Source organism: Babylonia areolata, chromosome 10 (assembly GCF_041734735.1).
Source record: "Babylonia areolata isolate BAREFJ2019XMU chromosome 10, ASM4173473v1, whole genome shotgun sequence".
NCBI classification, from domain to species: domain Eukaryota; kingdom Metazoa; phylum Mollusca; class Gastropoda; order Neogastropoda; family Buccinidae; genus Babylonia; species Babylonia areolata.
Genome location: NC_134885.1, coordinates 38613193 through 38628192, shown reverse-complemented (window position 1 = coordinate 38628192; position 15000 = coordinate 38613193). Strand labels below are relative to the sequence as shown.

The window sequence follows — 15000 nt, the reverse complement described above, 5'->3', positions numbered from 1 at the left end:
GACAACTATAGAGCTATGTGTGCTTACTAATTTTACTTATTACCCACGAATCAGAACACTTCTGGAAATCCTGGAAAATAGGAGAATGGTCAATGTGATGACCGTGGACACCTAACAGGAAGAAGAAGAAGAAGCCAGCAACAGCAAGAATACAACGTTGGTGACTCCGTCTCATGCCCTAGAACCTAGCTCTTCAATGCAGTAAACTCAACCCGACCAGTGTCGGCTTGTTTTATTAAGTGACAAGCAGCGAAAGGACTGACAACATTCACTGCTCCGTTCTAATTTGCCTGTTACCGAACCTTCCTCTCTACTATATCTTCCTCGTTCGCCTCCCATTAGATAAGCAGCCCGGTGTCCTCGATGAAGGCTGCCGTCCGTCGCAGCTCCTCCAGGGTGCCGTACAGTTTGGCTTCCACTGCTGTCGGTGTTGGCCAGTACTTCCTTCTGGATGCTGCATGCATCCTACAGTTTTGTTGTTGTCAGTCGGTTGTCATTGGTCCCTCATCACAAGGGTACTCTCCACTCTGTCCAATGCCAAATTTTGTGTGCATGTGGTGGAGCAGGCGGTTGTGTCCAGTCCTTAGGCGGAAGATCTTGACCTGTTCCCGTCGTTCCAGCAAATCGTATCTGTCTTCTGGGTTATTTTTGGGGTGCTGGAGGCGCCACTTTATTCCTTGCTGTGCCTTGATGATTGTCTTGATTTCATCGTATGACACCAGTTTGTTGGCCTGCTCCTTCTGTGCACTTCTCTACTACATAATGACAGGTTTAAGACATGACGTGGGACGGAGATTGGAAGGGGGAGGGGTGGGGGGAGAAAGGGGGTTGGGGGTAAATGCATGGTCCGATCAAAGACAACTTTGAAACGGGGAGAATATTGGGATGGAGTGGGGGCGGGGTGGGTGGGTGGGTACCATTATGGGTATGATACACGGCCTGATCAAAGCTAGTATCAGTATCAGTAGCTCAAGGAGGCGTCACTGCGTTCGGTCAAATCCATATACGCTACACCACATCTGCCAAGCAGATGCCTGACCAGCGGCGTAACCCAACGCGCTTAGTCAGGCCTTGAGGAAATGAAATAAAAAATAAAAAATAAATAAATAAATAATTAAAATAAATAAAATAAATAGAATAAAAATAACAAAAATAAAAAATAAATAAATAAAATAGAATAAAATAAAATGATAAAATAAAATAAGATAAAATATTTTTTTTTTAAATAAATTTTTTAAAAAAGATAAATACATAAAAATACTACTAAAAATAATTAAAATATTTAAAAGGCGCAAAATTGTGATTAAGTCAACTCTAAGCGCGTGCACACACACACAGACACACACACACACACACACACACACACACACACACACACACACATGCATAACAGATATGCAACAAACATGCAGTTTCACAGATATGAAAGCACAATCAAATACACATAAACGTACATGAGCACCAACACACACACACACACACACACACACACACACACACACACACACACACACACACACACACACACACACACACACACACACACACACACACACACACACACACACACACACACACACACAGACGCACACACACACACACACACACATTACCCTATACCCCCTCACCCCCTCCTCCACACACTTATTTCTAGGCTACACATCGCAGCTTCCACGGCTCACTCCCCCTCTCCCCCACCCCCTCCATCACACACACACATATGCACACTTACTAAGCTAACATAAGCATAAACACATCTCCTTAGCCCAGACTCTAAGGCGCTAGTCTCCTCCCACCCCACATACCACCTGTTTGTCACAGAACAGAAATGTGGGTGTTCGTGGACAATTAATTTGCACAGTAGTGATGTGGGCTGATCAGAGCCCGCATTACCATAATGTTCCGACACGATGACGACATCCGCGTCCAAAGATGACAGAAATGCATATTGAGGGGAGAGAATCGAAGAGAGAGGAAATTGTAAAGGAGGGGGGATAAACGGGAAGGAAGGCGCTGGCTTCAGGCCATGAGCGTGAACCCTCTTTGCTAGATCAAACGACCCAATTAGCTTAATTCAACTGAACCCCATCCCATCGCCAGTGGTAAAAACAAACAAACAAACAAACAAAAAAACGACTACTTCAACACACTATATCAGCGCATAGCTTACTGCACCAACATAACATCACCACACAGCGTACTGCTTTCCACAATCAACACACAGCTGGACCCAGCTACCCACCAACCACCACAACGGCAACTCGCTGACCAAGGACAGGGAGGCGGGGTGGGTGGTGGGTGTGTGTGTGGGGGGGGGGGGAGGAGAGCATAGGATCGGCCTGACATCAAAGAGCTGTGAAATACTGTGGAAAGAAGTGTGTGTGTGTGTGTGTGTGTCGGGGGATGGGGGAGGGTAGGGTGGGGGGGAGGTGGGGGATTAGAAGAATAGGAGGAGGAGAGGGAGATGGGTAGAGGAAAGGGGTGTGGAGGGGGGGGTAAGAGATGATGAAAGTACAGGTGACACTACCTGCGCACTAGAACACCCATCTGGCTTTAAGACAGGTGTGTTGTAGTTCGATATTGTTTATCTGGGTTTAATACAGGAGTGTTGTAGTTCAATATTATTGGGTTTAAAACAGGGGTGATGTAGTTCGATAATATTTATTTTGGTTTTACCACACGACTGTTGTCATTCTGCATTATTTCATTGTGTCCGAGACAGACGTTCTGTGTTATTTCACTGTCTTTAAGACAGGTGTATTGTAGTTCTGTGTTATTTCACTGTCTTTAAGACAGGAGTATTGTAGTTCTGTGTTATTTCACTGTCTTTAAGACAGGTGTATTGTAGTTCTGTGTTATTTCACTGTCTTTATGACAGGTGTATTGTAGTTCTGTGTTATTTCACTGTCTTTAAGACAGGTGTATTGTAGTTCTGTGTTATTTCACTGTCTTTAAGACAGGTGTATTGTAGTTCTGTGTTATTTCACTGTCTTTAAGACAGGTGTATTGTAGTTCTGTGTTATTTCACTGTCTTTAAGACAGGTGTATTGTAGTTCTGTGTTATTTCACTGTCTTTAAGACAGGAGTATTGTAGTTCTGTGTTATTTCACTGTCTTTAAGACAGGAGTATTGTAGTTCTGTGTTATTTCACTGTCTTTAAGACAGGAGTATTGTAGTTCTGTGTTATTTCACTGTCTTTAAGACAGGTGTATTGTAGTTCTGTAATATTTCACTGTCTTTAAGACAGGAGTATTGTAGTTCTGTAATATTTCACTGTCTTTAAGACAGGAGTATTGTAGTTATGTGTTATTTCACTGTCTTTAAGACACGTGTAAGGAGGAAGGTGGCAGAATGGTTAAGACGCTCAGCTGCCAATACAGAGAGTCCGTGAGGGTGTGGGTTCGAATCCCGCTCTCGCCCTTTCTCCTAAGTTTGACTGGAAAATCAAACTGAGCGTCTAGTCTTTCGGATGAGACGATAAACCGAGGTCCCGTGTGCAGCACGCACTTGGCGCACTGAAAAAGAACCCATGGCAACGAGAGTGTTGTCCTCTGGCGAAATTACGTAAAATGAAATCCACTTTCATAGGTACACAAATATGTAAGCATGCACTCAAGGCCTGACTAAGCGCGTTGGGTTATGCTGCTGGTCAGGCATCTGCTCAACAGATGTGGTGTAGCGTGTATGGATTTGTCCGAACGCAGTGACGCCTCCTTGAGAAAGTGAAACTGAAACTGAAACTAAGACACGTGTATTGTAGTTCTGTAATATTTCACTGTCTTTAGACCGGAATATTGTAGTTCTGTAATATTTCACTGTCTTTAAGACAGGAGTATTGTAGTTCTGTGTTATTTCACTGTCTTTAAGACAGGTGTATTGTAGTTCTGTGTTATTTCACTGTCTTTAGACCGGAATATTGTAGTTCTGTAATATTTCACTGTCTTTAGACCGGAATATTGTAGTTCTGTAATATTTCACTGTCTTTAAGACAGGTGTATTGTAGTTCTGTAATATTTCACTGTCTTTAAGACAGGTGTATTGTAGTTCTGTAATATTTCACTGTCTTTAGACCGGAATATTGTAGTTCTGTATTGTTTAATTGGCTGTTATACAGGAATGTTGCATTTCCATATGATCTGTTGAGTTTTCAGCCAGGAATGTTGTAGTTCTATAGTATCTATTTGGCATTGATGTTCTAGATCTGAATTATCTAATTGGATGTGAAATTGGTATGTTGTACTGTTATATTATTCCATTTGGTTCAGCACAACATTGTTGTAGTTATGTGTCATTTATTTGGATTTGAGACAGCAATGTTGTCGTACTATATGACATGTGCAGCACCAGTTGTCCTGGGATAACTTGTCAGTTAGGTTGCCAACTCTCTGCATACATGCACACAGACACAAACACACACAACACACACACACACACACACACACACACACACACACACACACACACACACACACACACACACACACACACAACACAACACACACACACACACACACACACACACACACACACAGACACACAGACACACAGACACACACACACACACACACACACATGGACACACACAGATACACACACACACACACACACACACACACACACAACACACAACACACACACACACACACACACACACACACACACACACACACACAGACACACACACACACACACACACACACACACACACACACACACACACACACACACACACATGGACACACACACAACCTCTAATATCCCCCTTCTCAAACCTCACACATCACCCATCATCACGAGTCATCATTACTATCATCATCACTCTTTGTTATTTAAAAAAAAAAATCATTTTCACTGCTTCTTCCACGCCAACGGGCAATGACAGCTTCACATTTCGCCAAACGGTTCAGGACAAAAAAAAAAAAAAGGTATGGTTTGACGACTCTGCCTAGTTTTGATTTGAAGCGATAACTGACGGCAGATCGATAATAATTGTGATTTGATGAGTGCTGTTGTCCTCTTCACAAGAAAATCGGCATTTGACGGCACTGGTGATTTGATTCTCTCGCTATGTTGTTTCGTAGCATTTCCGTTTGTGTGTGTGTGTGTGTGTGTGTGTGTGTGTGTGTGTGTGTGTGTGTGTGTGTGTGTGTGTGTGTGTGTGTGTGTGTGTGTGTGTGTGTGTGTGTGTGTGTGTGTGTGTGTGTGTGTGTGTGTGTGTGTGTGTGTGTGTGTGTGTGTGTGTGTGTGTGTGTGTGTGTGTGTGTGTGTGTGTGTGTGTGTGTGTGTGTGTGTGTGTGTGTGTGTGTGTGTGTGTGTGAATACGGTTGGTCGCGCCCGCACGCAGCATTTTTTTTTTTTTTTTTCAGATTATTTCTTATTTCTTATTCTGTGTGGCATTTCTTTTTTTTTTTTTTTTTTTTTTTTTTTTTTTTTCAAGAAAGGGCAAGGATGTCGTTTTCCTTCTCAACCAAACGGAACCTTCGATGAACTATACCCAGCCCTTGTAGCTTAAGATTTTAATGTTTTGTTGTCGTCTGGATATGATACGTTCAGTTAAAGGTCTCCACCATTGACCTTTTGCAAGGACTGGGTAGTGTGAGACAGTTGTCATTTTGCCGTTGATGTTACTTTCCTGGGTGTGTATATCATTTGGTGAGTAATCGGAGGCATTGCTATCGTTGTTTCTATAGACTGTTCACGTATCACACCGAATTCTAGAGACACTGGCCTTTAATCTAATGAAATATGTTCCTTTTATCTCTATTTCATTTTACCACCATCCCCCCCCCATCCCCCAGCCCACCCCACCCCTCTCCCCCTCTCCCTCCACTCTCTCTCTCTCTCTCTCTCTCTCTGCAGATATTGTATTTGTATTGTATTTCTCTTTTTGTCACAACAGATTTCTCTGAGTGAAATTCGGGCTGCTCTCCCCAGGGAGAGCGCGTCGCTACACTACAGCCCCCCCCTGGCCCACTACCCCTCCCCCCCACCTCCCATCCACATCCCCCCAATCCCCCCTCCCCTTTTTTTGTATTTTTTCTTGCGTGCAGTTGTATTTGTTTTTTCCTATCGAAGTGGATATTTCTACAGAAACAGCCCTTTTGTTGCCGTGGGTTCTTTTACGTGCGCTAAGTGCATGCTGCACACGGGACCTCGGTTTATCGTCTCATCCGAATGACTAGCGTCCAGACCACCACTCAAGGTCTAGTAGAGGGGGAGAAAATATCGGCGGCTGAGCCGTGATTCGAACCAGCGCGCTCGGATTCTCTCGCTTCCTAGGCGGACGCGTTACCTCTAGGTCATCAACCATGGTGGTTTTGCTAGTATGTTTTGTTTATGCATGGATATGAAAGTGAACATCAACGCTTTCAACGCTAAGGACAGATAAACGAAAAGTACATTCATCCTAAACATTTCAACTTTCAACGCTAAGGACAGATAATTATACGAAAAGTACATTCATCCTAAACATTTCAAATTTTCAACGCTAAGGACAGATAATTATACGAAAAGTACATTCATCCTAAACATTTCAACTTTCAACGCTAAGGACAGATAAACGAAAAGTACATTCATCCTAAACATTTCAACTTTCAACGCTAAGGACAGATATACGAAAAGTACATTCATCCTAAACATTTCAACTTTCAACGCTAAGGACAGATATACGAAAAGTACATTCATCCTAAACATTTCAACTTTCAACGCTAAGGACAGATATACGAAAAGTACATTCATCCTAAACATTTCAACTTTCAACGCTAAGGACAGATAATTATACGAAAAGTACATTCATCCTAAACATTTCAACTTTCAACGCTAAGGACAGATAAACGAAAAGTACATTCATCCTAAAGATTTCAACTTACAACGCTAAGGACAGATATATGAAAAGTACATTCATCCTAAACATTTCAACTTTCAACGCTAAAGACAGATATACGAAATGTACATTCATCCTAAACATTTCAACTTTCAACGCTAAAGACAGATATAGGAAAAGTACATTCATCCTAAACATTTCAACTTTCAACGCTAAGGACAGATATACGAAAAGTACATTCATCCTAAACATTTCAACTTTCAACGCTAAGGACAGATATACGAAAAGTACATTCATCCTAAACATTTCAACTTTCAACGCTAAGGACAGATAATTATACGAAAAGTACATTCATCCTAAACATTTCAACTTTCAACGCTAAGGACAGATAAACGAAAAGTACATTCATCCTAAAGATTTCAACTTACAACGCTAAGGACAGATATATGAAAAGTACATTCATCCTAAACATTTCAACTTTCAACGCTAAAGACAGATATACGAAATGTACATTCATCCTAAACATTTCAACTTTCAACGCTAAAGACAGATATAGGAAAAGTACATTCATCCTAAACATTTCAACTTTCAACGCTAAGGACAGATATACGAAAAGTACATTCATCCTAAACATTTCAACTTTCAACGCTAAGGACAGATATACGAAAAGTACATTCATCCTAAACATTTCAACTTTCAACGCTAAGGACAGATATACGAAAAGTACATTCATCCTGAACATTTTAACTCACAACGCTAAGGACAGACAGACACAAGGTTTTCTGCATTCACCCTAACCATTTTAGCCTGAATTTCTAAGGACAGATAAACGTAACGAATCTTTCCTGCATTCATCCCAAACGGGCACAATAGCCGAATGGTAAAAGCGTTGGGCATTCAATCTGAGGGTCCGGGGTTCGAATCTCGGTGGTGCCTGGTGGGTAAAGGGTGGAGATTTTTCCAATCTCCAAACCCCCTTCGTGTATACGCACGCAGAAGATCAAATACGCACGTTAAAGATCCTGTAATCCATGTCAGCGTTCGGTGGGTTACAGAAACAAGAACATACCCAGCATGCTCATCCCCGAAAACGGAGTATGGCTGCCTACATGGCGGGGTAAATAAACAAAACGGTCATACACGTAAAATGTTAAATGTTTGTCTGAGTGTGTATGTGTATGTGTGCGTGCCTGAAATCTAACTGAATGACACAGGAAACGAATGATGAGTGCCCAATGGCAGCCGTCAGTAGGCTGTACCCAGGTAGGCAACCTGTTGTGCAAATCACTCCGAGTTTGTAAAGCGCTTAGAACCTGGTGTCCGACCGAGGATAGGCGCTATATAAGTATCCATATCAATCAATCAGTCAATCTTAACTTGCCTCGCCGAGGACGGACAAGCGCTAGGGACTTTTCTTACATCCATCCTGGACGTTTCAATTCACCATGATTAAGCCAGACAGACAAGCAAAACGGACTTTTCTTACAGCTATCTTTTACTCTCTCCATACGAACGGCGAAAGAGACGACGTTAACAGCGTTTCACCCCAATTACCATCATCAAAATATTGCAAGCGGAAGGCTCTTATACTGAAGAGGTGACTGTTGACAAAGAATACCACAATTCTGACGACGGAAGCTAAAGGTTGGGTCATTCAGACACCCACTGGACATCCGAGGGGTCTGTGTAGAGGAGAAGACAGGACTGGCCGTACTGAGTGAGTTAAAAACATTTTAACGCACCACGCTATGTAAGGACAGGCAAAACGTACAGGACGTTGTGTTTTTTTGTTTTTGTTTTGTTTGTTTTGTTTCGTATCTAAATTCATTTTTTATCAATTTAACGCACTATAGTTCGCGTACATTCGCTTCCATTTCGCTTTTTTTTCTCCAAAACTCTTGGACATTTTCCTTTTCCTTCTTTACTTTACGCTGTGTCGCCCACACCTGAAATAATGGCCTTGTTTTCTCTACAGAGGCAATGAAAACGATGCAAACATTGACGACGAGAAAATAAAGATTTACAAATGAACGAAGCAAAGTTCTAAAGTGCGAGAGACAAGTGAAAGCCAACCATTTTTTTTGTTTTTTTGTTTTTGTTAATGTACGTCGCGAAACGCTGGGCAACGATATATTGTCTTGTTCATATGTCATCAGATTCAATCCTTATCGTGTAAAGTTCAGGCGTCGTATCGTCCAATGGCGATCGTCAATTAAAGATAACGAAAATCATTAGGGAAGAAAATATAAGGTTAACTGATTTTTTTTTAAAATTAGGAATATCAACACTGAAAAGACCAGTTACAAAGTAAATTTACTTCGGTTAGCTTGATAATGAAACCAGATAAAAAGAATCACCGTCCAATGTTCTAGATTTCAAACAAAGGAAAGATATTTGCTTCCTTAATGCCCCAAGTGGAATTCTTCATCTATAACGATCTAAAACACATACGCGCAATCTGAATTTCGTTTGTTTGTGTGTTTATATCAATGTGTTTCTTTTATCTTTCCAGTTGTTTTTTTTTTTGTTTTTTTTTTGTTTGTTTGTTTGTTTGTTTTTTGTTTTGTTTTTTCATCCGTCGAATTTATATACGCATTTGCTTGTTTCTGTACAATTATTTATTCGTTGAAACGCACTGGTTGTTTTTTCCATCTAAGTTAAGAAGTATGTTTCTGATTCTAATTTAATTAGAATTATCAGAATACCCATGATCAAGAGATGGTATACACATAGTCTGTCAGGTTTCTTCTTCCTCTTCTTCCTCTTCATCTCTGCATCCTCCCCACACCTCGTTTTCGGAAAAAAATGTGTTTGTTAATCACCTCTCTCTCTCTTCCTCTCCTCACTTCTCACTCTTCTTACTCCTCCTATACCCCACCCCTCCTTTCTTCTTCTTCTTCTTCTTCTTCTTCTTTTCTTCTTCTTCTTCTTCTTCTTCTTCTTCTTCTTCTTCTTCTTCTTCTTCTTCTCATTTTCCAAAAAGGATATACATTTTCAGCGAACACACACACACACACACACACACACACACACACACACACACACACACACACACACACACACACACACACAGATAGAGAGAGAGACAGAGACAGAGACAGAGACACACAGAGACAGAGAATAAATCCCTTCATTTTCAAGATCTTCAGAAGATGATGGACGGTGTTGGAAGGTGGGGGCCGGGATGATGTGGGGTGGGTGTGGGGGCTACCGGCGCGATGATTAATTAAGCAGTGTGCTGAGGTGCTAATTAGGGCAGGTGCTTATTGGCGACATCAAGGAATGTTGGGGCTTTGGGGTGGGTGGGTAGAGAAAGATGAGAGAGAGTGCAGGAAGGCTAGATGGGTCGTCATTAAAGAAAGATAATCAGCAGATGGCCCGGCTTGGGTGTGAAGGCCGTTGCACTGGCATTCTCTTTATATATATATATATATATATATATATATATATATATATATATATATATATATATATATATATATATATATATATCATTGCTGCCTACATGGCAGGGTGAAAACGGTCATACACGTAAAAGCCCACGCGTGTACATGCAAGTGAACGTGGGAGTTGCAGCCCACGAACGAAGAAGAAGATCTCATTGCAGAGAAAATATCAAGCGCCCCCCCCCCCCCACATACACGCACACACATGCTCACACACACGCACGCACGCATACACGCGCTTACGCACACATAAAAGCACACATGCATAAAAATACACAAATACACACATGCACGCATACACAAAAGCGCAAACACGCACGCACGCGTTCATGCACTCGCGCGCATGCTCAAACAAACAACAACTCACAACACATGCATGCACGCACGCACGCACGCACGCACGCACCTCAAATACACACACACACACACACACACACACACACACACACACACACACACACACACACACACACACACACACACACACACACACCTACTTTCGTAAAGGTTGCTCGCTCGTTCGTTCACATAGTCTTTCAACTTCTCTTTCATCAAGGCATGGCAGCAAGCAGTCTGGGCGTTTTGCAGAGGAGAGCGAGCAGGTTAAAGGAAGGTATTCAATAGAAACCTCTTTTATTTTAGACTCATATGCAGTTATTGCTGGAACTTGATAACATGTTTGCGGAAGCGTGTTCCACTCTTTACGTCCATTGAATGATAGACTCGTATTGAATTAGTCATTATTAGGTTTAGGGACAACAGCCTTGTCTGGTTTACTTTGGGAAAATCAGATGGAGAAGGAGCAGAAGAACAATAAGATCAAGGAGAAGAGGGAGAAAGGAAAGAAGAAGAAGACGACGAAAACGAAGGAGAAGAAGAAAGACGAGAAACAACTATAATCATAAGACAGCAAAGACCTGTGAAGAATAAGAATTGTCTAAAGGAATCATTTAAAATGAAACTGAAGAAGAAAAATATGAAAAAGGGGCAAAAAACGACAATAAAAACAACAACAACAACAGTAGTAGCGGCTACAACAGCGGTAGCAGCAAATCCAACAACTACTACAACAACAACAGCAACAACAAGAAGAAAACAAAAAACACACAAAAAGAAAAAAAAGAAAAAAAAAACGAAAGAAAAAAATGAACGAATCAACGAAAGCACAGTCGACCGAGGAAAGAAAAAAATATTTTCTATCAAAATGATAAACAAGACATTTCTGGGACAAAAGCACAATTACAAAGAAAGGAGCAAAACAAATTAAAAAAAAACAAACAAAAAAAAAAAAAAAAAGAGAAAAAAGGAGAAAAAAAAGACGAAAGGTGTCAAAGATTAAACAAAGCAAAAATACAAAGATGGACATTCCACGAAAACAACAGTACAAACAACGAAGAAAATGACAAGGCAGGAGACTCTTAAAATGTATATTGTCTAAAAAAAAAAAAAAAGATAGATAAAAGAGAAAAGAAATCTGAACTGAAGAAAAAAATAAACTGGAGAGTGAGAGAGAGGGAGAGAGAGAGAGAGAGAGAGAGAGAGAGAGAGAGAGAGAGAGAGAGAGAGAGAGAGAGAGAGAGAATGAAAGTTGATCGCATTTCGGCCATGGGTACATACATGTTGTAGTTGTTGGGGTGGGTTCTATCTTCTATACAGCGTTTTCCACAAGAGGGTAAGGAAGAACAAGAGGGGGAGGAAAAGGGAATGAACACCTCACACAAGGTCGTTTTACAGAGGTTCTCTATTCTGATCTCTTCAGAATACAAAGGGTGAGAGTGCCTGACAGTGCACAACAATGCGCGAACCTCTCATCAGTGTGACAACAGGCCAAACATCGAAACACTAGGACCCGTCCGGTCCAACCGATTCTCACGCTCTGGCTTACAGTTGCTGTGACGGGATCAGCTAAGCTATCCAGAACTGTACAAACTGACACTGAGGAACGATGATCACAATAAAATCATATTCATAAGAAACACGCAATTGCTTCCCCTAGCATCACAAGCAACAACACGCACGCGCAATCTCAACCACACATTCATTCAAAGTGCCACAAAAATAAATGCTATTACATACACATATATTGGAAGTTTGGAGGAGGGTTAATAAGCAATTCACGAAAGATATTATACCAACAGATAGCAAACATAACTCACCAAATGACATCAGCTTCACTTACACACACACACACACACACACACACACACACACACACACACACACACAGAGAGAGAGAGAGAGAGAGAGGGACAGAGAGGGATGGAGACAATGGAGAACAGGACAGAAAAAGACAGACGGGAAGAAACAAATAAGGAGAGAAAAAAAAAACAACGAAGAAGCTGAATAGATGACTGGACTGAATGAATGAATGAACAAATGGACTAACCAATGGAAAATAGAATTACTTACTAAAAAAAAACAAAAACAAAACAAAACAAACAAAAAAAACCCGAATAAATGACACGAAAAGGAAACACACAGACAGACAGTCACACACACACACACACACACACACACACAAATCAGTCAGTCGATGAAGAAGAAGAAAATCAACTAATCAATTGTTGAGGAATAAAAAGGAAAGGAAGAAAGACATATTATGTAAGAAAGAAAGAAACAAGATTAAAAAAAAAAGAAAAAAAAAAGAAAAGTAAGAGGAAATTAAGAGAAATTCTTATAAGGAAACAATCTAAACGGGAAACATGCTCAAAAAAAAAAAGAAAAAAAAAAAGAACACAACACAACACAACTAGAAAACACAAGTCAGGTCTGGCCCAAAGCTGAAATCTAATCCTTCGGGGGGGGGAAAAAAAAAAAAAAAAAAAGGTCCACAAGTGTTGCGCAGTCACGATCGGAAACCAAAAGGAGAAGCCAGAGTTATTGATTTGAGCCATGTCGCTAAGCCTTCGCTTTTGTAGTCATCACTCTTCCGCCCCCACCCCCCACCCCCTCCACACACTCCCCCTCCCACACCCCCAACCTCTAGCCCCACTACCACCAGCCCCCAGCCAACCCCCACCCCCCACGCCCGCCCCCTAGCCAGCCCCCGCCCCCCTCGTCCCAGTCCCGTCATCATTATAAGGGACTTCCTGTCGTCGCCAATGGAGCAAAGTGAATTACCGCCCCTTGTTGATTTGTTTTCTGTGTGTTGTTTTGGGTTTCTTTTTGTTGTTTTTTGTTTTTGTTTTTTTAAGACTGTTTCCGGATTGTCTTTGATTTAATTTTGCAGGAGACCAGGGCCGGTCTGGATGGAGACGGAAAAGACAGAGCTATACCTGTGGTTTGTCTGTTTGTGGTGTTAACGTGTGGTGTTTGTTAGTGGTGTTCTTTGTTTGCGGTGTTGCATGTTCTTTGTTTGTGGTGTTAAGGTGTGGTGTTTGTTAGTGGTGTTCTTTGTTTGCGGTGTTGCATGTTCTTTGTTTGTGGTGTTAACGTGTGGTGTTTGTTAGTGGTGTTCTTTGTTTGCGGTGTTGCATGTTCTTTGTTTGTGGTGTTAACGTGTGGTGTTTGTTAGTGGTGTTCTTTGTTTGCGGTGTTGCATGTTCTTTGTTTGTGGTGTTAACGTGTGGTGTTTGTTAGTGGTGTTCTTTGTTTGCGGTGTTGCATGTTCTTTGTTTGTGGTGTTAACGTGTGGTGTTTGTTAGTGGTGTTCTTTGTTTGCGGTGTTGCATGTTCTTTGTTTGTGGTGTTCACGTGTGGTGTTTGTTAGTGGTGTTCTTTGTTTGCGGTGTTGCATGTTCTTTGTTTGTGGTGTTAACGTGTGGTGTTTGTTAGTGGTGTTCTTTGTTTGCGGTGTTGCATGTTCTTTGTTTGTGGTGTTAACGTGTGGTGTTGTTAGTGGTGTTAACGGTTGTTCTTTGTTTTGCGGTGTTGCATGTTCTTTGTTTGTGGTGTTAAGGTGTGGTGTTGCGCGTTCTTTGTTTGTGGTGTTAAAGTGTGGTGTTTGTTTGCGGTGTTAACGTGTGGTGTGTGTTTGTGGTGTTAGCGTGTGGTGTTTGCTTGCGGTGTTAACGTGTGGTGTTTGTTTGTGGTGTCAATGTGTGGTGTGTGTTTGTGGTGTTAATGTGTGGTGTGTGTTTGTGGTGTTAACGTGTGGTGTGTGTTTGTGGTGTCAATGTATGGTGTGTGTTTGTGGTGTCAATGTATGGTGTGTGTTTGTGGTGTTAACGTGTGGTGTTAACGTGTGGTGTTGCGTGTTCTTTGTTTGTGATGTTAACGTGTGGTGTTGCGTGTTCTTTGTTTGCGGTGTTAACGCGTGTTCTTTGTTTACGGATTTGCATGTTCTTTGTTTTGTGGTGTTAACGTGTGGTGTGTGTTTGTGGTGTTAACGTGTGGTGTTGGCTTGTGGTGTTAACGTTTGGTGTTGGCTTGTGGCATTACCGTGTGTTCTCTGTTTGTGGTGTTAATGCGTGGTGTGTGTCTTTGTCCTCGACTTTGTCCGGGAGGTGTTGGTGTTTGCTGAGGGATGGCGATGTGCTCTGTCGGCCTTCTTTGTTTGTGTCCCTCTTTCTTTGTTTAATTTGATTGTTTGTTTTCCAATGTCAAGGCCTGATCAGCCCGTTGACTCATGCGAAGGTCATGCATCTGTTTCCTGTTTGTTTGTTTCGGGTTTTTTTTCTCCTTTATGTTTTTAAAGCAGACAGGTAACTTATATGGATCTGTCCGCACGATCTGACACCGAAACTGAAATTTGTGCATGATTATTGACTTACTAAGGTGATATCTGGAGTG

General features: G+C 41.5%; 2 protein-coding genes across 3 annotated transcripts in view; both read left to right on the top strand.

Moving 5' to 3' along the window:
- The window catches only part of LOC143286993 (uncharacterized), a 227919-nt gene that overhangs the window by 107547 nt on the left and 105372 nt on the right, over positions 1–15000 (top strand). The gene's annotated exons all lie outside the window — the stretch shown is intronic.
- Positions 1–15000, top strand: part of LOC143286992 (uncharacterized) — a 107811-nt gene that overhangs the window by 29031 nt on the left and 63780 nt on the right. The window contains exon 2 of one of the 2 annotated variants that reach the window (XM_076594989.1): positions 13499–13549. The exons of the other annotated variant lie outside the window; for it this stretch is intronic. The gene's annotated coding sequence lies outside the window, so the exon portion shown is untranslated. The remainder of the gene's footprint in view (positions 1–13498; positions 13550–15000) is intronic. 2 annotated transcript variants of the gene reach the window in all.